Source organism: Xyrauchen texanus, chromosome 5, assembly GCF_025860055.1.
Source record: "Xyrauchen texanus isolate HMW12.3.18 chromosome 5, RBS_HiC_50CHRs, whole genome shotgun sequence".
Taxonomy (NCBI): domain Eukaryota; kingdom Metazoa; phylum Chordata; class Actinopteri; order Cypriniformes; family Catostomidae; genus Xyrauchen; species Xyrauchen texanus.
The window spans coordinates 18,201,087-18,224,595 of NC_068280.1; the positions used below are offsets into that span (position 1 = coordinate 18,201,087).

The 23,509-nt window shown below is 41.1% G+C and overlaps 1 protein-coding gene across 4 annotated transcripts in view; it reads left to right on the plus strand.

The window, feature by feature from the left end:
* The window catches only part of LOC127643436 (zinc finger protein 827-like), a 158,980-nt gene that overhangs the window by 58,532 nt on the left and 76,939 nt on the right, over positions 1-23,509 (plus strand). The window lies entirely within an intron of this gene.

The window sequence follows — 23,509 nt, forward strand, 5'->3', positions numbered from 1 at the left end:
ACTTTATTAGGACCATAGTGCTCAGTGAGTGTATACACTCACCTAAAGGATTATTAGGAACACCTGTTCAATTTCTCATTAATACAATTATCTAATCAACCAATCACATGGCAGTTGCTTCAATGCATTTAGGGGTGTGGTCCTGGTCAAGACAATCTCCTGAACTCCAAACTGAATGTCAGAATGGGAAAGAAAGGTGATTTAAGCAATTTTGAGCGTGGCATGGTTGTTGGTGCCAGACGGGCCGGTCTGAGTATTTCACAATCTGCTCAGTTACTGGGATTTTCACGCACAACCATTTCTAGGGTTTACAAAGAATGGTGTGAAAAGGGAAAAACATCCAGTATGTGGCAGTCCTGTGGGCGAAAATGCCTTGTTGATGCTAGAGGTCAGAGGAGAATGGGCAGACTGATTCAAGCTGATAGAAGAACAACTTTGCCTGAAATAACCACTCGTTACAACCGAGGTATGCAGCAAAGCATTTGTGAAGCCACAACATGCACAACCTTGAGGCGGATGGGCTACAACAGCAGAAGACCCCACCGGGTATCACTCATCTCCACTACAAATAGGAAAAAGAGGCTACAATTTGCAAGAGCTCACCAAAATTGGACAGTTGAAGACTGGAAAAATGTTGCCTGGTCTGATGAGTCTCGATTTCTGTTGAGACATTCAGATGGTAGAGTCAGAATTTGGCGTAAACAGAATGAGAACATGGATCCATCATGCCTTGTTACCACTGTGCAGGCTGGTGGTGGTGGTGTAATGTTGTGGGGGATGTTTTCTTGGCACACTTTAGGCCCCTTAGTGCCATTTGGGCATCGTTTAAATGCCACGGCCTACCTGAGCATCGTTTCTGACCATGTCCATCCCTTTATGGCCACCATGTACCCATCCTCTGATGGCTACTTCCAGCAGGATAGTGCACCATGTCACAAAGCTCGAATCATTTCAAATTGGTTTCTTGAACATGACAATGAGTTCACTGTACTAAAATGGCCCCCACAGTCACCAGATCTCAACCCAATAGAGCATCTTTGGGATGTGGTGGAACAGGAGCTTCGTGCCCTGGATGTGCATCCCACAAATCTCCATCAACTGCAAGATGCTATCCTATCAATATGGGCCAACATTTCTAAAGAATGCTTTCAGCACCTTGTTGAATCAATGCCACGTAGAATTAAGGCAGTTCTGAAGGCGAAAGGGGGTCAAACACAGTATTAGTATGGTGTTCCTAATAATCCTTTAGGTGAGTGTATAAATGTTGTTGTGATGGAGTCATGAATAACTGTGACCAATCAGGAAAATGGTAATTTTGGAGCCAAATGTTTATCTGTTTTTTTTCTTCACCACTAGTCTTGCATAGTCAGGCCTTTGACTAAGGCATAGGTCTGAGGACTACAGCCACGTCAGTTGGCCAAGAACCACCCATTTAGACAGGTAAAACCATCTAACTGACATGTAAAGCGACCAATCACAGTCTGTTTTGTCGTTACGGGGTGTTTCGAGGCGGGGTTATCGTAGCTTTATCAAACCTTAATAAAAGACAGACATTGGGAAAAAATAATTTATATAATGGCACGCAAGTCTCTGTGAGTGATAGCACAGAAAACAAGTGGGAGAGTAGCAGAAAATGTGTAGAGAATATAAGTACTGCAAAGAAAAAATAATTATAGAGAATTTCTCAGACATAGTAAACAATGCAGAAAATCTACTCACGTCTACTCGCAGAAGTTACATCGAACCAGCCAATCAGATTTGCGCTGAGTTGATAGGGAAAACTTTTTTGTGTGCAATAAGCATAAGACGATTAGAGAACGGACTGTGGGCGGTCCATGTGTGTGCTGTCTAAGGCTGAGACAACTGCACCGCTAGCGCAACTGAAAGGAATTGCAAAAATAATAATTGTTTTCAACCAAGCTTTTAAATAGGCCCCTTATCTCGAACTTGTATCTCTTACGTGACTCAACATGTTGGACCAAATACGCCATTAGGCCACAGTTCCAACAAAATGAAGGGTTTATTTCATATATCAATAACCATATATAAATTAATTAATCAATAAGTTACAATGGGCTGTACTATGCCCCTTATACTAAAGTCACAGCTAAAGGGTGTTTAGGCAATATATTCACAATATAGTATAGCCTCAAGTATCTTTTATAAAATGGTTACTTTAAAAAAAAATTCAAGACCCATATTAAATATTATTTTATTATATTTTATTAAGCAAGCATTATGCACCATCTTTACACTACCTAACAAATAAACAATAACAGAACATTATTCTATTTGTGCTGCGCAGTGATATACACAGTGGCAAGGTGAACAGGAAATCGACACACAGTATTGACCAATCAGCATGCACCAGAACAGTCAATTTATGATTTTAATCATACAATACTAACTATAACGGAGATAATAGAGGTGAGATTATAGACATGCTTTTAATGTAATAAAAGAGCTTGAGAGAGACAGAGAGACAAAAAAGTAAGCAAAGCACTTGTCAGAGGAGTCTATTACAGAGGATTATCGGGAGTGATTCACTCTAAAGCAGTATATTTGACAGGCACCACACACCAGTTGCTGCTGTTCCCTCCCTCTGATACCTTACACTTCAGGGTGACTCAGCCTTGCCAAGATAGAGCTGCTTTTCACACGTGTGCTTACTGACTGCACAGCCCCAGGTCACGTTTCCCTAGAGAGAGAGGGAGTGAGTGAAAGTTTGTGTGAACTAGAGACACGCTTTCACCTTTGATTGAACGTTTTGCATATATAAGTATCATAACAATAGCAAGATGTTTGAAAAGGAAGTACACTTCACTGACTACGTTTACATTTATTTTCGAGAAAGCAGCTTATTGCGAGAAAGCAGCATTCCCATTTGCGTGCACTGTATAAGCAGCATACCCTTTACTCACATATACTTGGTCAGTAAGCAGCTTTCTCCACAGCAATGTAATTTACTTGTGACGCTTGTGTATATAACAAACATGGTATCCAAGAAAGACTTCACTATTTTATTCCCTATTGCTTTGCGTTATTTCCAGATATTCCATATAGAGTTGTTGCTGTGTTTGTAACCTAAACTTTCTATCATGACCTGCAGTGGAATTGTGCAATAGTGGTGTTTCCCTCTTACATAAAACTTCAGGATTCCCCCAATTTACCAGCACATATACACAAACGTTAGGGACAGTTGAAGAATTACATTGGTGTGTAGAAATGTGTATAGTTTATAGTGTTTGTGCTTTTCCCACTTTACTCCCAGAAATTTTAAATTTGTCCAATTTTTTTATTTGTTATCAGAAGTTTGTTATCCGTTCTGTTCATGCACATGCGCACTCCTCAAAAACCTGTAAGAATGAAATGATACATTTACATGACCACATAAGCCGCAAACCTGTAAGAATGACCCTTATGGAGCCACTCTTCAAGGGAATGGGATGTCTGTCAATTAATTGAGCATCTTATCGCACAGAGGGCTTTTGCCATGTAAAAAGTTTAATTAATAAAAATGTGAGTGATCGAATTTTGTGCAATCTAGTTTTGTTTTGCATCTGCTTTTCCAGACTGAGATATTAAAAACTTTCCTGCTTCAATAATGCCCCCAGCCTCTGTCATGAGGGGCTCTTGGTTCAAAACCAGCAGATTTTAGGGGCCAGTGCGGAGACAGTTTTTCTGGCCTGGAGCCACTTTTTCTGCAGTGTTAATCCGGCACCAGCACCCAAAGCTCAATAACAGGTCTCTGTGACTTTTCACATCACAACACTCTGTGTGCCACCACGAGTCACTTTCCTGTACATCCTACCTTCAGGATGTGTTTTCTCAACCTTTTTCTCTTTTCGTCTCCAGAGGCCAGGAACAGGAACCAATTAGCCTGTTTGTTGTCAAGCTGTGAGGCATTTTTTCACAACATGGCTTCATAGATCCGTCTCAGCACGGCCACAGCGGTGTGCAGACATGCAACCATGTGGATCTTAAAAGCTGCGCTCTGCTAGCTGCAGGCTGGGGATCAATGCCATGGAAACAATGACATCGTCTGTGGTTCTGTGTGCGCGCACGTGTGATGCTGTGGTGCAGTCTTGAGAGGTCAGTCAGGGGAAGGTCGCCACTGTCTGACTCATATGCTCATAACCACACTGCCCTGCTGACCGAGGATGTCTTGGAAACCCTCTTTGCTCATTCTTAAAGGCAAAGTTCACCCAAAAATCAAAAATGTCATCATTTATTCAGCCTCATGTCATTCCAAACCCATATGACTTGAGCCAGCCATGAACCAGCACTATTGTGTCCTCGAGAAAGACACTTATCCTCAGGTTATTCCAGGGGGATTGTCCCTGTAATAAGTTCATGGTGAGATTGTGTGAAAGTCATGGAAAGCAAAATCCACCAGACCTAAAAATGGGGGAAAGAGATTTAAGCTGCAGTCACACTACACTTTGAGCTAAATTCCTTTGGACAACACATAGGACAGGATATGTCGTCATGCTTGAAGGCTTCTGTTTTTTTTTGTGATCTTTTGTGAAGATTGGTTCACAATCTTATTCACACTTTTTCTCATTATACTAGTTCGCCAAGCTCGAGATTGCATTTCCGGTCTCCTGATATTGGATGCGTATAAATGGAAGTGAATCGAGTGCAAAGTGTTTGAAACCGCCCATCATGCTGCTTTTTTACAAGGCATCAGTAAGAATGCATTAAGATGTAAATGTCTTTTTCATGGTATAGATAGCAGCTTCCCGTTTTGAGGTGCTGCATCATTTGATTCAAAGTAGGTCACCTCCCCCACCCCACTCCCCATCAAACCAGTTAACAATGTGTTGACTTCCCCCACATCTGTTTGATGCTAGCTGTTAGCATCCTGGGGCTAATTACAACTGCTGTGTTAGTCCCTCTGCACTTATGGTTCCTGAGTTTCAACAGATGGACCCTGATGCAGAGCTGCACCAGGGGGTACTCAGGACCTAAGGTAGGACCGTTTTTCTCGTATTCTTTTGTCTTTGTTCGTATAAATGATATACATCCAAGTGCAACTTCTTTTTTTCTCAGGAGTATACTTTCTTGACCAGGTCATCTCCTCTTCTCTTCTATCTTGGCCTTTGTTATTAAACCCATAGCCAATTAGAGTCATCATAACAGAGCCCGTCAATAAGGCTACATGAGACAGGCTAGCCAGTGGAGATGTGATGGGCTACAGAGTTGCCATGTCCTCACAAATGACACTTAAGAATAATACCTCAATGAGCCAGATTTAAGGCTTGATACATTTTGTTGAACTTTGATATGCAAATGTACAGTTCTAACCAATAGAAAGCTGGTTTGTGTGACAGTAACCAATGTGGTACACTGTATATTCACAATTGATGAGGAACTTATTTTAGTGTTGAATTTCTTTATAACTTAACTCTCCCAGAGTATAAAGTGCTGTATAAAAAAAAGAAAAAAACTGCCAGACAAGTAGTTTCTCTGATTTCACATTTGCTTCATATCCGGCCATACTTTATTTACCTGCGGGATTTCAGTGTGCAAGGATGAATATGCCTAGCCGTAAGTTTGAAATTTGGAAATGCATGTCCATACACAGCTTTCAGAGAGAAAGGACTTACGTTAAATAAACACAGGCTGTTCTGCCTTTTTTTAAATTTGTTATTGATGTTGCAAGAATGTGCAAAACTACGTATTTTCGACCAGTCAGTTCGAATAGTCAGTATAAAAAACATTTCTGAAGGGGCGTTTACATGTGTTTTGTGTTTAAAAATAGCCTGCAAGGCCACAACAGAATGGCAACATTCAAACACATCTATCTGCATGGGTAGGGGTGTAATGATACACTCAGCTCACGATTCGATACGTATCACGGTACTGGGTTCATGATACAATACGCATTACGATATTTTGAACAAAATTTAAAAAAATGAAACAAATTCAAATAACAGATTTATTTCCAAAGCATTAACAATTTTCAATAACTTTCTTTGTTGTATTTTAACCTTCTGTATGTAAATTAACAATTGACTAGGTGTCACTGAACAATAAAACTGAATTTTAACATGAAATTAGAATTAAGATAGCTGAAACCAAAGAGAAATTCTTAAAGCAGTTAAAAGTGCAAAAATAAAAAACAAAACATTAAAACAAATAGTGTTCTGTTCAAGTAAGTTAAACTCAACACAAACAGCTTGTGGGTTTGTTTAGGTTACTTTCAGTTACTGTACACCAACATGCAAATGGAGTGACAAACACGCACACAAATGCAAATACACAGGTTCTCACACAATTAGTAATGCATACATACATGCTGTAACTGGTTTGATTTGTTCTTCAACCTGAGGAAAACCTCTTTGCATTGTTCAGGGAGTAAGTGGGCAACAATCAAAATCTGGGGTCCAAGGCAGTACTCTCTAGCAGATAATTCTGTTCCTCTGTGTATCTGCTTGAGAGGTTTTGCAGGATGGCTGTCTTCATGTTAGCTATAGTTGTAGAGCAGGGGTGCCCAATACGTTGATCGCGATCTACCAGTCGATCACAAAGGCAATGCTGGTAGATCGCACAAACTTTTAATAAAAAATATATATAATGTATTTGCTTCTTTTAGTTTCTGTCTGACTTGCACTTGACGAGTGTGGCAGCGTGGGCGTGGTCAAGCGTCCGTCCGGGGGAGAAAGCGGTAAGGGCGCTTGCACCTGAGGAGAGCGGCATAAAAACGGCCACAGAACCTCCAGACGGGGGAGAAAAAGAGCAGCCGCATCAGTCTAGTGTTGGCGTGTACAGAGGTCCTGCATGTTTGTTGAATGCTGTAAAAATATAAAAGTTGTGAACACTGCTGTGGCCATTAAAAGTCTGCTTAGGGAAAGAACTCTACGTCTTCGTTTCCTCCTTACCCATTCTAACTCGTTCTACAACGAGTAAATTTTGACTAGGCGAGATTTGTGTTTATTCAGTTGCCATGACAACTAGGTTTGCGCCTTCCAAGGGCTTCTGAGAACCATTGTTGCCAACTTAGCGACTTTGTCGCTATTTTTAGCGACTTTTCAGACCCCTTTAGCGGCATTTTTTCAAAAAAGCGACTAGCGACGAATCTAGCGACTTTTTGGACAAACTTTAGCAACTTTCCAAATTCCAAATATCGGCAGTACTGCAAGTGTGAGGTCTTACTTCCCCGCTGCGTCTGCTCTGTTCAGTGAGCGGCTGAGAGGAGCAGCACATTCCGTTGACTGCACGCCAGCGGACATAGACATGAATGAGCTGCGCATGTGCACGCTGTGTTAGCAGGAACCAATCAGTGATCACATAGCAGCTGCCTTCTCCTTTGTTTTAATTCAAAACATTTAATTTGACCGTTTTTTCTTGGCATGCGCTTATATTCACTACTAATCAGAGTTTTAGTTCATTCCGGTTCGGTTTCTGAACTCTCCGACTTCAGATCGTATATTTACAGACTCTATACATTTTACTTATCCAAACACAACAATAAACCTTCTTCAAACTCATAAACATGTAACGTTAGCGAAGTTCTGTTCCGTTCCGTTGTCTAACAGAAAATATGTAATTGAGAACCGTTTTACTGGACATTCGGCTATATACTTATATAAAAACAGTATGAGCACGGTTTAGGGGAGATAACCGTTATTATAAACTGAAGTAGGCTACAGTACCGACAAATTAGGCAGAATGCAAATACGACGCGATGACGTCATTAATATGCTAATGACGCATGACGTCATCTGGCGACATTTAGCTACTTTTCGAGCAGGCTTTAGCTACTTTCCATTGAAAATAGTTGGCAACACTGCTGAGAACAGAGCGCGAAATTGCGAAACTAGCAGTGTTTGAGACTAGCTACCAGCAGCTATTTCCCGGATTATGCAAAACTGTCTGATTCCATTCAGTGCAAGTCATCAGAATAAGGTAAATTTAATCTATTGTGCTGTAGGAGTTTTGAGTTTAGTGTTAAAACTGAATGATATCAACATTGAACATTATTATATATATATATTTTTTTTTATTAATTAGAAGATTAATTCCATGTAGGGATACATGCAGTAGTCCCAACAAGCATTTATTTTTTTTTGGTAGATCTTATTGAGTTGGCCGTTTAAAAGTAGATCATCATGCAAGAAAGTGTGTGCACCCCTGTTGTAGAGTATTTCTCATCATGCTCTGTTCGATCGTGGATTTCAAGGGCACAATGAGTGACAGGGTGGCGCTCTTTTCATTAGACAGGACAGTGGTGACTTTTTTTAGCAGTTTAAGAAGGTTTACTAATTCTTCGGCATCACTGATGTTGGCACTATACAGAATATCGAGTTGACGGGCATTTTTGCGCACCTCTGTGCTCAAGAGGGCTGACGTTATAGCCGCTTTTTGCTAGAGATAGCGTTCCAGCATTTCCATTGAGCTGTTCCATCGTGTAACAACATCCATAAAATTAAATATAAAATTATGTGATGCGATCTCAAGCATCTTATACTTTACCACGAGCTGTTGCTGTGGCACTGCGGTGAAAGAAATCCACGACTTTTCTCACGTGACAAAGCAAGCGACTGACACAGGGAGCATGCAATCCTGCTTGTGAAGCAAGATTCAATGTGTGCAAAACCCTTAATATGAGGAGACAACCCAGCTTCTCTCACTGCCACCTCAATAATAATTTAATGGTTTACATGTAATGTTTACTGTGAAATTAGAAAATCAATTTTGTTGTAGTGGAATTTTATTGTAGTGTGTGTAAAGAGCTCAAGGGGCTGCATCTGTAACTGCTGGCAGGCTTCTGGGGTTGGAGAGGTGTTGTGTGTTGCGGTTCGGTCTTCAGGAACTGTGACACATGATCGTGGATGTTTGTATCGTGATTTCGGTTGCGGTTCGCATATCGTTACAGCCCTAGTATTGGGCAATGTAGGGGGAGTGGTCCTTCCACCTGACTTGTGTCAGTTCTGCCCAATACATTCAACTCTATGGCATGAAGCGTCATGGCGTTAATCCCATTGCTGTGTTGTGATTCTGGCCAGCGTTGACTCATCCCTACTTTGAAACAGTATCCCCACCACAGGCATTTTATGAAATTGCTTCAAGAAGACAATCTTTACACAATATAGACTGCAGTTACTCCCCATAAATTGAAACCACTGTGAAGCCTGCATGGCTTTTTGACAATTTCCTCCATCATTCACAGACCTTGCAGCCCTATATTAGCCTCTTTAGGGCCATGTGGATTCTCTCTCTCTCTCTCTCTCTCTCTCTCTCTCTCTCTCTCTCTCTCTGGCACAGCTGAGGGGAGTGTTGCATCATGATGTGCTAAATTATTGAGAGACTGTTCAGCCGCAGGTCTGGGATCAGCTCTCCCTTGTCTCTTTGCGGGCTGCGGTTGTACTGGAGTTCTTTGAAGCGGCTGAACTCTTCACCTCGTGTCTAAGCGGGTCATTCTTTCTGTCGGGCCAGAGGAGACGTAGTGCAGAATGACAACCTTGTTCTTTATCCTCCTCCTTCATCTTTCTATCTCTGTCTTTTTCTTCTTCATTATCTTTAGCTTTTCCTTCACTAATGCTCTGTTCCAAAAAATTGTGAGCTGCCTCCTGAGGCCGCATCAAAGCTATCAATGGTGCAGTATTAATGCAAATGCTATTACGATAGGCTGCCTCGTAAGATACTTCGTTTTGACCGAATTCTAAGGCAGCATTGCATGTAGCTTTCTTGGAGAAAGGCAATCCCAAAATGCGATGCAATGAGGTCAGTGAAAAATAAATCCATGATGACGAGCAAAGCAAAATAATTGTTGATTCAAAATGTACTCATAATTGATTCCAGTAAGATGATTCCACAAAGCGGACTGGCTGGTAGTTAGCTTAGCAACATGCTAACATCAAATTCGGTTTCAAGGAGTCTCGTGAGGAATGCTATTTGTGTGATATATATAATTGTGTGATATATAGAATTGCTTCCTATACAGAGCACTCCAAATCAGTCACTAATGTGGTTCTGTCTCTGTTAAGCCTGATTCATACATGCAGCCACTTTATTACTTGATGTCGCTAGTCCCTGTACTGTGAAGTCACCAGTGGGCCTTCCTACTTCTGTAGCTCTAACATTATTAGCGGACGACACGTCTAGCCAAATCTTTTGAAAATTTGATCACAAATAAGATGTATTGCCAGTAAAACTGAGATAGCATTCTAATTTGACAAGGAATTAGTTTTCTTGAACATTCTGGAGAATGAAAAAAGAAACTGCTGACAATTTCTGGTGTGGTTACAAACAAATCATATAGAACAGTGAAACCGCTCATAGAAACTTTAACTTCTCCTCTGTCTTGCCTCTGCACTCCACTCTTTATCTAACATGAGATGGATAACGTGACCTTCACTGACACTGTCTTCACTCCTATTGGTAGTCAATGCAAACAGTAGCTCATCATTTGCATAAAGTTAAACTCTCAACTTTCAAAATTGCAGGACACGCCCATATTTAGTCGCCAATGGTCGCTGATGCTAATGTTGCCGAGAGTCGCAACTCTCATTGAATATGAATAATCCTGTTGCTTTGTTTCTGGAAGTTGCAGCATGCGTGAAGGTGGCTTTAGGATACTGCCTAAAGGCTAGTGTACACTTTGTTGTCCTGTGTGCCATTATGTTTGGGAATTCTAGTGACTGTGAGACTGTATGAACCAGTTTAAAACCATGTGCTCTACAACTGCTTTTTTAACCCTCTTTAGTATGGTCAAATCCAGGCACATGCACAGAAGATGCACACAGTCATGTACAGGTACTTGAGGCTAGAAAAACCACGTGTGAGACATATCGGTATACGGATAAAGAAGGCAGTTTAGAAGGCAATTGCCAATGTAGGCAGCGCAAGACATAGCGGTATCTGGATAAGAAGGCAGTTTAGAAAGCAATTGCCGATGTAGGCAGTGCAAGACATAGCGGTATCCGGATAAAGAAGGCAGTTTAGAAGGCAGTTGTCGATGTAGGCAGTAGGTTTTGGAACAGACCTGAAGTCCTCCCACTTGTTAATGTCTTTTTTTATACTCTGGGCCTCTCACTGTCTCTCTCTTTCTGTCTCTCCTCTCTTTCAATCTTTATTTCCTCTTCCTTATGTCTGTACCCCCACTCATTTTCCCAGTGTCTTCAGAGTGCATACATTCTCTCTCTCTCTATCTCGCTCTCTCTCTCTCTCTCTCTCTCTCTCTCTCTCTCTCTCTCTCTCTCTCTCCCCATCTCACCCCTGATTTCATATTCTCAGGCTACTGTACAGTGCATCAAAGGGCACATGATGAGGGGGGTTTGCATGTGTTGAATGACTAATGCTCTAAGGCCTGTCAGATTGTTTAGTATGCCAAACGGATGCATCGGGAACGATGGTTGATTGATGTCTTCATTGTCTCAATGGGGGTTGTGAAGTATGCAACGCATGTCTTTGTTACCAGCCTTCGTCTTTATACTCTCACACTTTACACAATTTAACTCTAATATTTTGGTGAAACATTTTAAGGGCACTGTCAAAAATGTAGGGGCACAGTCAGAGGTCAGTTTTTGTCTGTTACGAGGGGCCTGAGTAGCTCGCTGACTACCACACCTGGAGTCGTGTGTTCCAATCCAGGGTGTGCTGAGTGACTCCAGCCAGGTCTTCAAAGCAACCAAACTGGCCTGTTGCTAGGGATGGCAGAGTCAAATGTGGTAACCTCCTAGTGGTCACGATTAGGGGTTCTCGCTCTCAATGGTGCACGTGGTAAGTTGTGCATGGATTGTGGAGAGTAGCATGAGCCTCCTGTGCCTTTAGTCTCTGCAGTGTCATGCACAGCGAGCCACGTGATAAGATGCATGGATCGACTGTCTCAGAAGCAGAGGCAACTGAGACTTGTCTTCTGCCACCCGGATTGAGGTGAGTAACCCTGCCGCCACGAGGACCTACTAAGTAGTGGGAATTGGGCATTCCAAATTGTAACTGTTAAAGTATTATTACAGAATTCAAAAACAAAAGATGCTTGATACGTAAAGTACACCTTCTCTGATAACGTTTTTTCAAGATTTTTAAGTTAACCTTACAGGCACCACCAAACAACATCAGTCCCGACTGATCACATTTCTGAGCATTTAATATACTAAAAATGTAGTAATGACACTTTATACTTCCATTTGCCAGTAAAAACATTATATTGGTAATTTATGACAGATTAGTAGTTCATCAACTCTCAGATATTATAATAAAACTTTCATGACATTCATAACTATTTGAATGTATTTTCAATTGCAACCCTGTTAAGCATTGTGTAATGTAAATGTTATACATAAAAGTTCCCCGTCTGTCGCTCACTTCGAGGGGTCTCTCTTGAGAGAGAATTAAGGGAGGCAAATGCATCTGTTTCATTCAGAAATTTTCTTTGGAGCCGATTGGTTGTGTATGCAGCGAGCTGCGAGTCACAGTCTGTTTCCTCCCATCTCTGAGCGATTGCTGTTGGATCTACGGCGCATATCAGCGGCTTTCTCCTTCTCTGCAAGGCAGTGCAACTTTGCCAGACACTCACGTGATCCTAAGACCGCGACCGGGCTACGTGCCCAAAGTTCCTACCACTCCCTTCAGGGACCAGGTAGTGAACCAGCAAGCACTGCCCCGGGTGGAGGCAGTCCCAGCCCCTTCGTTGCGGTGTCCGGTATGTGCTTTGCATATCTACTTGGACCGCACTCAGAGCTTTAGATGTTCTGAGCAGATCTTTGTCTGCTTTGACAGCGGAAAGGGAACGCTGTGTCCAAACAGAGGCTTTCCCACTGGGTAGTGGACACCATTACGTTGGAGTATCACACCCAAGCCGTGCCCCCCCTTGCGGGTCCGAGCACACTCAACAAGAAGTGTTGTGTCCTCATGGGCACTGGCCAGGGGCACCTCCCTAGCAGACATATGCAGAGCAGCGGGTTGGGCAACATCCAATACCTTTTTACTCTCTCAGGAGTTTCGTCCCGTGTTTTCTCAGGTCCAAGCCGGTAGAACTCGGTACACGCTGACAAACCGGGTGGACCACTTGCACCTAGCGCCCTTTCCCTCTGATGAGGTAATACCGTGCCCTTTTACCCCAGGAGATCCCACGAACTTGGCTTCCTGGATGACTCCTTTCTAGCCCTCTGGTCCGCAAATTCAGCGGAGGAATTCGCCGACCAAGACCAATGTGGGTACACAGGATGGGCTCCCACGTGGACTTTTCCCTCTTTGTGTATTTTCCGCGGTATGGTCCCCTTGCAAGCAGACCCACGTCTCCCTTGGGCAGTCCTCACGGACCCCCGGTCGCCGTTTTTGTAGCAACTCCTCCCTCCCAATGAGGTAGGATCTACCACCGCGCCATTCTCCACATGTGATCTAAAAGCCCATTTGATGTATTTCACCACTCTATACCTCCCCCATTCTGGGCAGGTGTGGTCTCTGCAGGGTCTTTACCCCCTGAAAGAATAGGAAAACTGGGAAAGATCGCCTTCCCCGATGCATATGATAGCGTTAAGATGGCCCCAGCCGCTTTTACTCTATGCGGGAAACATAGAGAGAGAAAAAGCACGGCTGGCGCGGCCTGTTCCCATGCTTGACATGTCGCCTTGTTCCCCCCATTCGGGGATAAAGAACCAGAAGGCTTTGACGATTTTATGGGGCGCTGGGTAAGGGTACGTGCAGCTTGGCACATTTTGTTGCTTTGACATGTAAAATACCTGCCCGCTCCTGTGTCAGCAGTACACGTACACGGCTCAGAGCATGGCGTGGTTTAAATTGGACCCCTAGTGTCGCTTCTTCGACACAACGTTGAAGTGAGCGACTGACGGGGAATGTCTAGGTTACGGATGTAACCTCCGTAAAACAACGGAACACACGCTCATGTTCAGCACACACACATACGCCGTCTGTCAATCAAACAGGGCGCAGCTGTTACTAGATTACTAATGAATTATAAAATTACTTGCTCTTGATTACTTTCAACAGAAGAATAAGAATATAAAATTTCTAACAATTGAGGTCTAGGCTATCACAAGTATAGACGGTTATTTTTTGTTATTGATGTTTTAATCAGTCTGCTTGTCCAGTCAGGCAAGTAAAATTATCTTTCACTTGCCACTTTAAAAATCCATAAATTCATAAAGTGTTAATGTGGAGCCCTGATTATATATTGTATTCGACATTCTCTGAAAACAATAGTTTTTTCAGCAGTATAGCTCCTAAATGTTGTTTTAAAGGAGTTTTAGACATTATTTTGGAAAACAAGACAAAAAAGACTAATCAAAAACATATTTTGTTCCAGTGTATAATGGGTTAAGTCTATACTCTCTCACCTGAGTGTTCACTGCGATCCATCTTTAACTCAAAAAACAATCTTTCTCTTCCTAATAGATTTCACAGATTTTCCTCATGATAAGATACACACAGTGAAGGTGACACATATATTATGATTCAGTATGTCACGAGCCATTACGTTATAATTTAGTTGCAGTAAATGTGTGCGAATGACGTGCATCCCTGTGCCAGAGTGTGCATCAGCCGGGTGAAGATTCAATCACATCCCCCGTCACTTCAAGCAAACCATAGATGCTGCGCTGACCACATAGAGAAATGGCAGTTTCGAAGTTAATTTTCATAACCCGCTTCTTTATTATTTTAACTTTATAAAGGATGCTTTAAAGATATAATGCTAGGGTGTTGCATTGCGAAAAGAAATGCAGTACAATAATCATTGTATCTTGATTATCTTATTTTCATAAACGTTGGAAGCCGAAATCATAATTGAAAAATAAAAAAATGTAATCACCCAGCCCTACTCGCAACCATGTGAGAGTGAGAAAACGGTGCCCTGAATGCTTAAATTACTTAACGCGCCACTTTTAAAAGTACTTTGCATATGAGGATAGATGCAATAGGTAGTTTTTATTCTGATGGTAGGCTACAATATAAGTTTATAAGTTTGGGTGTTTAGTCAGCTATCACTCAAACCAGTGCAACTAAATAATTTTCATAATTATCAAATAATAGTAATTTGACTCACAAATGTGAGAGCCCTGTAGATCCCTGCTCTGAGATGTTGGTCCTAGAAATACGGGAGGTTGAAAGTAGTCACAAATTATAATTAATAGATAATTTTAGAAATGCAAATGTTAGATGTTGCAGTTTATTGATGGCTTGATGATATGTTGTATTTATTAGGAGTATTCAATTCAATTTCAGAGAGGTCTGGTTTCTAAATTTCTTTCCCAGAAAATGTCCGAACAGTTATAACTTGCACTATTTTGCATTTGAGGGAAAATGTTGTTGGCACAACTTGGCAGCTATTATGCTATACTCATAGTTATATTAATGATAATTATTTGCTGGCCTGGTGGAACCAATCTTGGGTCCAAGTCTGAACCGTGGTCTTCTAATTAGACACTCTCCTGTACACTCACTGAGTACTTTTAGGAAAACCTGTACACTGGCTTAATCTTGAGATTACCTAATCAGCCAATTTTGTGGCAGCAGTGGAATGCATAAAACATGCAGATATGGGTCAGTAGCTTCAGTTAATGTTCACATCAACCATCAGGTCTGAACATTCTTCAAATGTTTGAAATTGGTTTTGTGGACAAAAATATAATTGTGCCAATATATTAATTTATTTCATTATAAAACTAAAATTTTATTTAAAAACAAAGTTTTTGAAATTGATGACTGGGACCAAATAATAAAGAAAAGCAGCCAATAAGTGCCCGACATGGATGGGAACTCCTTTTTATACTGTTTAAAACATCCCAGGGTGATACCTCAAGAAGTTGGTTGAGAAAATGTCTGCAAACTCGAGGCAAAGGGTGACTACTTTGAAGATGCTAAAATATAACACAGTTTTGATTTATTTTGGATTTTGTTTAGTCAAAACATAATTCCCATAGTTTCATTTATGTTTTTCCATAGTTTTGATGACTTTACTATTATTCTAAAACGTTAATGACGGTGCTGTGAACGTCACTCAGTTTAGCATAAGGTCTATGATACAAACTAATTTAAACAGCTCAGACCTACTCAATGTAAATATAATGAAGTGAAAATAATAATCTAAACATTAAAAAGCACATTTCCAAATAAGCACATCAATTCCATTATTAAAGACTAGAAAGATTAAATGCGTTCTTACCAGATTTAGTGCATCTTCAATTTAATTTTTTTGTCTGATCTGGCTGCTTTGAGTAGGGCCTTCTCATTCATTATGACTGTAGAACTCCTGGCAGGTGTAGGTGTTCACTTTCACCAGGAGTTCACTTTTGATGAGGTCCACAGATGCTCAGTTCCTTGTCTCTGTCCACGCAGCGGTCATCAGTGAAAACACCCTCTCCACGAACGCGTGTTGGTGACAGGAATGCTCAAAGCTGATATCAGAGCTGTCATATTTGGGGCACTGAACTGCTTCAGCAGAGCTGTCCGTGAAACTTCGGTGGCATATCCTGTACTCTCCTTTTTTAGGGTCAACTGTAACTGGTTTTAACCATATATATATTTTCTCCAATTCTTTTATTATACGTTATTAACGCGTTAACTCGACAGCCCTAATATATATATATATATATATATATATATATATATATATATATATATATATATATATATATATATATATATATATATTGTTGAAATGTATTATATCTTCATTTGATTAAAGCTGTACAGTATGTATATGTTTAAACACAATTTGATCATAACATTTAATTAAAATATTTAACATGGATCCAGAAATATTAAAACAGAAAATGCATAATTTGTATCTATGAGACTTTATGCAGTTATTTTTAGACAATTCATTTTCTGTGTAATTTCATCAGTTATTTTTTTTGATTTGTTTCGAGCTAGTATCAATACCGAGGTTCCATGGCTGGTATCGCACCAAAGCCAAAATCTTGGTATCGGACTAACACTACAGACAAGAAATTATTTAGGACCCTTTTAAAAAGACCAGCATGTCTGGATACATTTTTGTTTTGGATGCTAGTCCCCATCAAGGAATGCTCATGTCACAACCAGATTCATAACTACCTTAACAAGCAAGACTTCCTAAGCAAACCAGTTTTACCAAAAAGAAAATGCATTTTTTGCTGGTGATCACCAGCTAGACCAGCACTAACCAGAATACACTAGCATGGAAATTCATGCTTGCCTTTTTAGCATGGAAGAGATAGAGAGGGGATGGGATCGGGACACAATGCGGAAAAGATTTGAACTTGCATCTCTCTCTCATGAGCACCCCAGCTCAACATGATTGCAGAACATGCTCTTAACTGCTAAGCTACAGCCCTGACAGCTTCATGCACCACAGCAACTGTGTTTTCTGTTGTTTGACATTAGTTTGTGCTGGTATAAGAATTACAATGCTGATACAAGAGGTTTAACAGGCAGAAATCTTTGATAGACCAGATGGCTAGACAGATAGTCAACCTCAGTTTAACCTCACAGCACCAACACACTTTTAATATGAGCGTGTGTGTGTGTGTTGGTTAGTTTTGCAGTATTTTATGTTTGTTCTATTCTGTATTTACAGTACATCCGGAAAGTATTCACAGCGCTTCACTTTTTCCACATTTTGTTATGTTACAGCCTTATTCCTAAATTGATTATTTTCCTAAAAATTCTACAAACAATACCCCATAATGACAACATTAAAGTAGTTTGTTTGAAATCTTTGTAAATGTAATATTTACATTTGTAATTTTGTAATAAAAAATATTATTTGTTATTTTTCTCAGAACTAAATTGACTTTTCTGAGCCATTTGTTTTTTCAATTACTTTTAACCAAATCGTCTTAAAGTTAATTTCAGTTCCAGTCAGTTCCCCTCAAGTTTACACAGGTGTCCTTCCGGACTAATGTTTCACAAAGTTTGACAACCAGAACGTGTCAAAATATTGTCCTAACTTTAAACTTTATCTAGTGTTTTATAATTTGAATATTACATTTTTTTTGCATGTGAAATATATATATATATGTTGTGCCATATTTCTTAAAAAAAGATGCAAATATATTCAAACATTTTTAATAATGGCTTAATTGTTCAAATAAGTTGTGGTACCATTGTGCAGTATGTCTAACACACAATCTATTTAGCATGCTTAAAAACACTACAGATTAGAAGCGTGTTCACAGTACATCAGCTCCTTTGCCCTCGATGACCTGCTCGCTACATCGCTCTTTCTATGTACATGTGTATAAATGCATTTGAAAGCTGTAACTGAAGTCGGTGAACCCTAGATGAGTGCATCACTGTGTGTGTGAGACTGCGTGTCCCCTAAATGACCCCGGCCCTCAATCTGGCTCCAGGCAGTTTATTAAGGATTAACGGGCTAGTGGTTGTCAGTGTCCACGTGTGGTATTGCTTCCTCCAGCTCGTGACACCTGGGCACACTACTTCAACCCCCACCCCAACACACATATGTACACTAACACACTGTAAAAATGCACTGTACTCACACTCAATCTAGGTCAGAGCCTGACAACAACACTCAGACAGACCCTGCCCAGTAACGCTCTCTGTTAATGGGAGGGGTGGAGGTCACCCAGCCAGCCCACAATCTATTGCTCCCTCGTCCCCGGCAAGACAAAATTCATTTGATTACACCCCTTCACCCCACCCCCAGCTGTCTGATCAAGCTTGGCTACCTTTTAGAAGCATATGCCATCTACTGCTCATCTGTATATAGCCTACTGTCAGACTCTGATAAGAGGAACAGGCTAAACTTTGAAGTATACTGGAAGTTCTGCAAGGATTTTTATTCACTAGGAATACGCTCAGAGGTTTCTCTTGTATAGCTTCTGAAGGAGATTTATTTGAGATCTCAGTTATGTTTCATTGAAGGATGAACTTTATCTAAGATGTTTCTCTTGAAATTTCTTCAAAGAAATCAAAATAGAAGAAAATGAGACAATTGTTGACATACTGTAAAAGGATAGAGGTATAAATGAATGTGGATAGCATTGTCTGGTCTCCAAATTACAGTATTTGGAATTAGACATGTCATAAAATATCGATATATATAGATTATTGATCATCACATTATTTTATCAATATTTTTGAGGCATCGATATATTAACATTAGCCGACATATAAATTAGAAGCCTAATTTGTGTGCTTTCCAACTCACTCAGTTGGGCTTCTGTTGAATGTCTTGCTTAATAGCGTTTGGAGCCCACAAGAGTGTGATATAACATTTATTGAAGCAGGTCGCAGGGCACAGATATAACAACATAGGATGGGTATTTTAGAGGTCCTTGTACAAGACACATACACACAAGAGTTTTTTTCTAATTGTTCAAGAATGAAAGTGACATTGATGTGTTTGCAGGTTAGTGAAACTGAAAATTGGTGTAACTGCACAAACTGAATGATTACAAATTATTATGAAATTTCTTTGCATGTATCTTTGAATAGGTATTTCTTTCAAGCTGTCAAACACAAAACTACTTGTATCTAAAAATACATTGTGTAGGCTGTATAAAAGATGAATACAAACAATATATCATCCATTGATGGCTAGAGTAAATAATTTTTGTCCTTTGATAATGATTTGGGAATTTAATGGAAAACGTCTCTGGTTACATGTGTAACCCTTGTTCCCTGAAAAAAGCAGAACGAGATGCTGCGCTTTGCTAAGCGCTTTTGGGAACAATCCTGCATTGTGACCAGCTGTGAATATGTGTGTAACACGTCAATGAACATTGACCAGAATTTATAGCCTCGGCTGGTGAGATCATTAGAAGCACCTGTGGCCAGGCTATAAATAGACGCAGATATCTTTTTCTGAAGAGCAGTCCTGGCAAATAATTGCCCTGACTTACGCCACTGGCTAGTGCGGTGGACATAAGTCTGAAGGGCACGGACTGTGCAGAGTCAATCGTAATGTTGGATCTGAGACAAGACTGTCTTGATTTTCTCTCACTCACTGCTACGGCAGGGCCCAAAAGAGGAGGTAAAAAGCTATTACAAACCTCCTCCCACCAATTAAATCCCTGCCAGTTAGCATCTTGAACTTGAACACCCTGACCAAGCGGTTCACGCCTCAAAGTTCTAAAATCAGACGCAGTCACCCAAAACACCAAAGGCGGCAGGAGTGAAGAGGTTTCGTGAGGGTATCGGGAGGGCCGAAGTGGATGGTACAAGCGCCCCATCCCAAGAGGAACCACCCCCACAAGGCTGGGTACAAGACTGTCAGGGTTTCTTTCTTTTAGAAATCACGACCCTGAGGTCCTGCTTTGGGGGCTGCTGAGGGCGACGAGCCTGTCCCCAGTCTTTACGAGGGGGAGCATGACTCACCACGCTCTGCCTAGCAGAGTCGGGGCGGGACTGAGTGGCCGACGGCCCCACCCCCTGAGTGTGGCGAGGAAAAAACTCCCCGAAGGCTTCCTCGTGGCTTTTCACCTCCTGGAATCTGGAGATAACCATATTCATGACGTCTCTGAAGAGACCGGAAGGCGAAACCGGGGCATCGAGTGGGAAAACTCTGTCCTTATCCTTGATGCCCGAAAGGTTAAGCCATAAATGCCTCTCCGTGCTGACTAAAGCGGACCTAGACCGACCAATGGCACGGGCTGTCTGCTTGGATAAATCTGTGGCCTGACGAAGTTCAGAAAAGGCTTCTTCGTCGAGGGTTGCACCCGTAAGTCAGCCTGGTACACCTGTAACACGGCCATGGTGTGCAGCGCAGCACCAGCCTGACCTACCGCTTGATAAGCCCTCCCCACTAGCATGGAGGTAGTCCTGCATGGCTTAGTGGGGAGAGCGGGTTTCTTGAGTGATGATACCGAACCCGCTGAGAGAATGCCGTCAAGCGTCTCTTCGACCGGCGGCATCATTGAATATCCCGTGTCTCAGCACTCACGATAGTCGAGTATAAAGACGTCGAGGGTACGTGAACACGGGAAGTATATGGGTTCCTTCATGAGTGAGAAAGCTCGTCATGGAGGTCATCAAAGAAAGGAAGGGACTAATAAAGCATTCCCTTTTCTTCTTTTTTTAATTATTATATATATTCTTTTGGCCACTAGACAGAAATCTTATATTTTGGAGTGTTTGGGGGTCTCTTGTTCACACGGCCAGTCTAGCTGTAGTCTGGCCACAGCCCGAGTAACCACCTTGAGTAATTTCTCAGACGCTTTATTATTATGCGTGAAATGTACAGAGGTTCAGCGCCCCCTTTGTGAAACGAAGACGCACCGAGGCGCGCTTCAGCTTACGAGAAGGATCAGCTGGATCTGGGGAGAGAGTGAGCGATAGGGACGGATCCGTCTCTCGCTCCTCAGCCAGATATATGCGAGAGCCCCACAATGAAAGAGTGGGCACTGACTCCCGGAAGTAAGCGAGGCGAGCGTGAAGCATTTCGCCCAAAAGTAGGTCGCAATGCACGCACTCGCCCTGCCCCAACGTGAGAGCAGCACGCTCTTCCCCCAAACAAACAAAACAAAATCGATGCGTGTCCCTGACAGTCATAGAACGCTGACAGGGAAACACGCATCGTTTGCTTTGCTTCTCTGACATTTTTTCCACCTTTTTCTTTTCTATTTTATATATGGAAAGGAGAAAAGGTTCACTGCGCACTGCCTAACAAATTCTAAATCCTAGCAGAGGAAAGAAAGTTTCTGACAGGCTTGTGAGACACAGCACAGTATGCTCAGAAGAAAACGGATCTGACGACATGCTGGTGACGCGTCTATTTATAGCCTGGCCACAGGTGCTTCTAATGATCTCACCAGCCGAGGCTATATATTCCGGTCAATGTTCATTGATGTGTTACACACATATTCACAGCTGGTCACAATGCAGGATTGTATCATAGTGAAGCTTTTTGTAAAGGGAACTATGCTAGTTACACTCGCTGCAGATTTTTGCGCAGTCTTGAGAGACGGCAAGAGCATGCTGTGTATGTACCTTCATAGAAAATAATTATTTTGAATTTAAGTATGCTCCATGTTTGCGCCAGAAACGTCTGGTGTGCAACCCCCTTTAATTTACCTTGCCGTGGTCATATTCCCTGTTGTCTTTTGTTTTTGTACTTTTATGTTGGAATTCTTTAGTTTCCTGTTTCCTGTGTTAGATTTGTAGTCCTTGTAGTTTTATTCCTTGATTGATTCTCCCTGAATGTTTCTCATTCCCTGATTGTTTCCCCAGGTGTTCCTTGTTTTCACTTGTGTATTTAAGCCCTTGTTTTCCCTGTTTCCCTGTTGTCAGTTTTTGCATCTTTTGTCTATGCTCTGTGCTAGGTTCCCTGTGTTTTGCTTTTCCTTTTATTGTGAGTTAGCTTGTTTATTTTTCAGTTTAATAAAGCTGTGTGTAGATCCTCATTCCTTGCCTGCCTCGTCACAGCCACTCACACTGTACCAAAATTGTGTTGAAATATATGTTTGAAAACACAAAGACTACTGTGCATTGAGCTGCCCTATTTATATCTGGAAAAATCCTGATATATATCGATAATCATCAGGAAGAACTATTCTATTATCAGGCATCGATCACAAGCCTATTTGGAATAGTTTGTTGAGAAATGTTAAAATGTTAATAAGAGTTCACATTGAAATCTCTAACATTTGATTGCAGTGTTTGATATTTTTGGAAAATCTAGGTACATTTGAGCCTTTGTTGAGACCTCTTCTATAACTTTAGTGAGACACGTGATATTAATAGGGTAATTTTTTTTCAGGAGAACAATCTGGGAAGCAGGCGGTTTAAGCAGGAGTCTCCATATGATCTTCATTTGTCATGTGGGCAAAAAATCTTATATCTTATAATTTTCTTGTAATTTTCTCATGATTATGCAGTACCAACTATAAGTAAGCAATTTGTTGGTTGATTTCATCATGGTGCTATGAAAACATTGCTCTGTTTGTTTTTAGCATGACTACGTTGACTCAACCAACAGCATGAATCTGGGGGCAGGGCTATATGTTTTGATGACCAGTGGAAGACAGGAGAGTTTTCAGGAAACCTGTTTGAAAACAGAATATAGAAACAGTAGAAAAAATAAAACTGATATGCTAGTATGCTATTCCGAACATAGCCTATCATTATTTTTGCGTTTGGTGCTATTAGTGGGTCCGAAATTATGCACTTTAGCTTTAAACAAAGGGAACAGACCTCTTTATTTTCCTATATCAAAAAGTCTGAGTGAGTTTACAAGAGCTGGTTTTCATTAAAACAACTGCCGAGGCCTATGAGCTCACTGACTGACTGTCTTGTTTGTCCTTTTATGATGCTGGCATCTTGACTAAGATTGTGTTTTAGGCTAACCATAGAAAGTTCTTGAAACCTTAAGATCTTTGTAAATATACTGTCAAGCTCAACTCTCATTATTGTGTTCTGTACAACACCACAGTATTTATGACCACAAAATCTACACAAACACACACATGCCCTGGGTATTTAGCCCAAACTGGTTATAAAGTGAATCCAAATTGTTTTTGTAATTTGGCATTTGTTAGACAGTTTTTTGGGATTTAATTGGTGGGAGGAGGTTTGTAATAGCTTTTTACCTCCTCTTTTG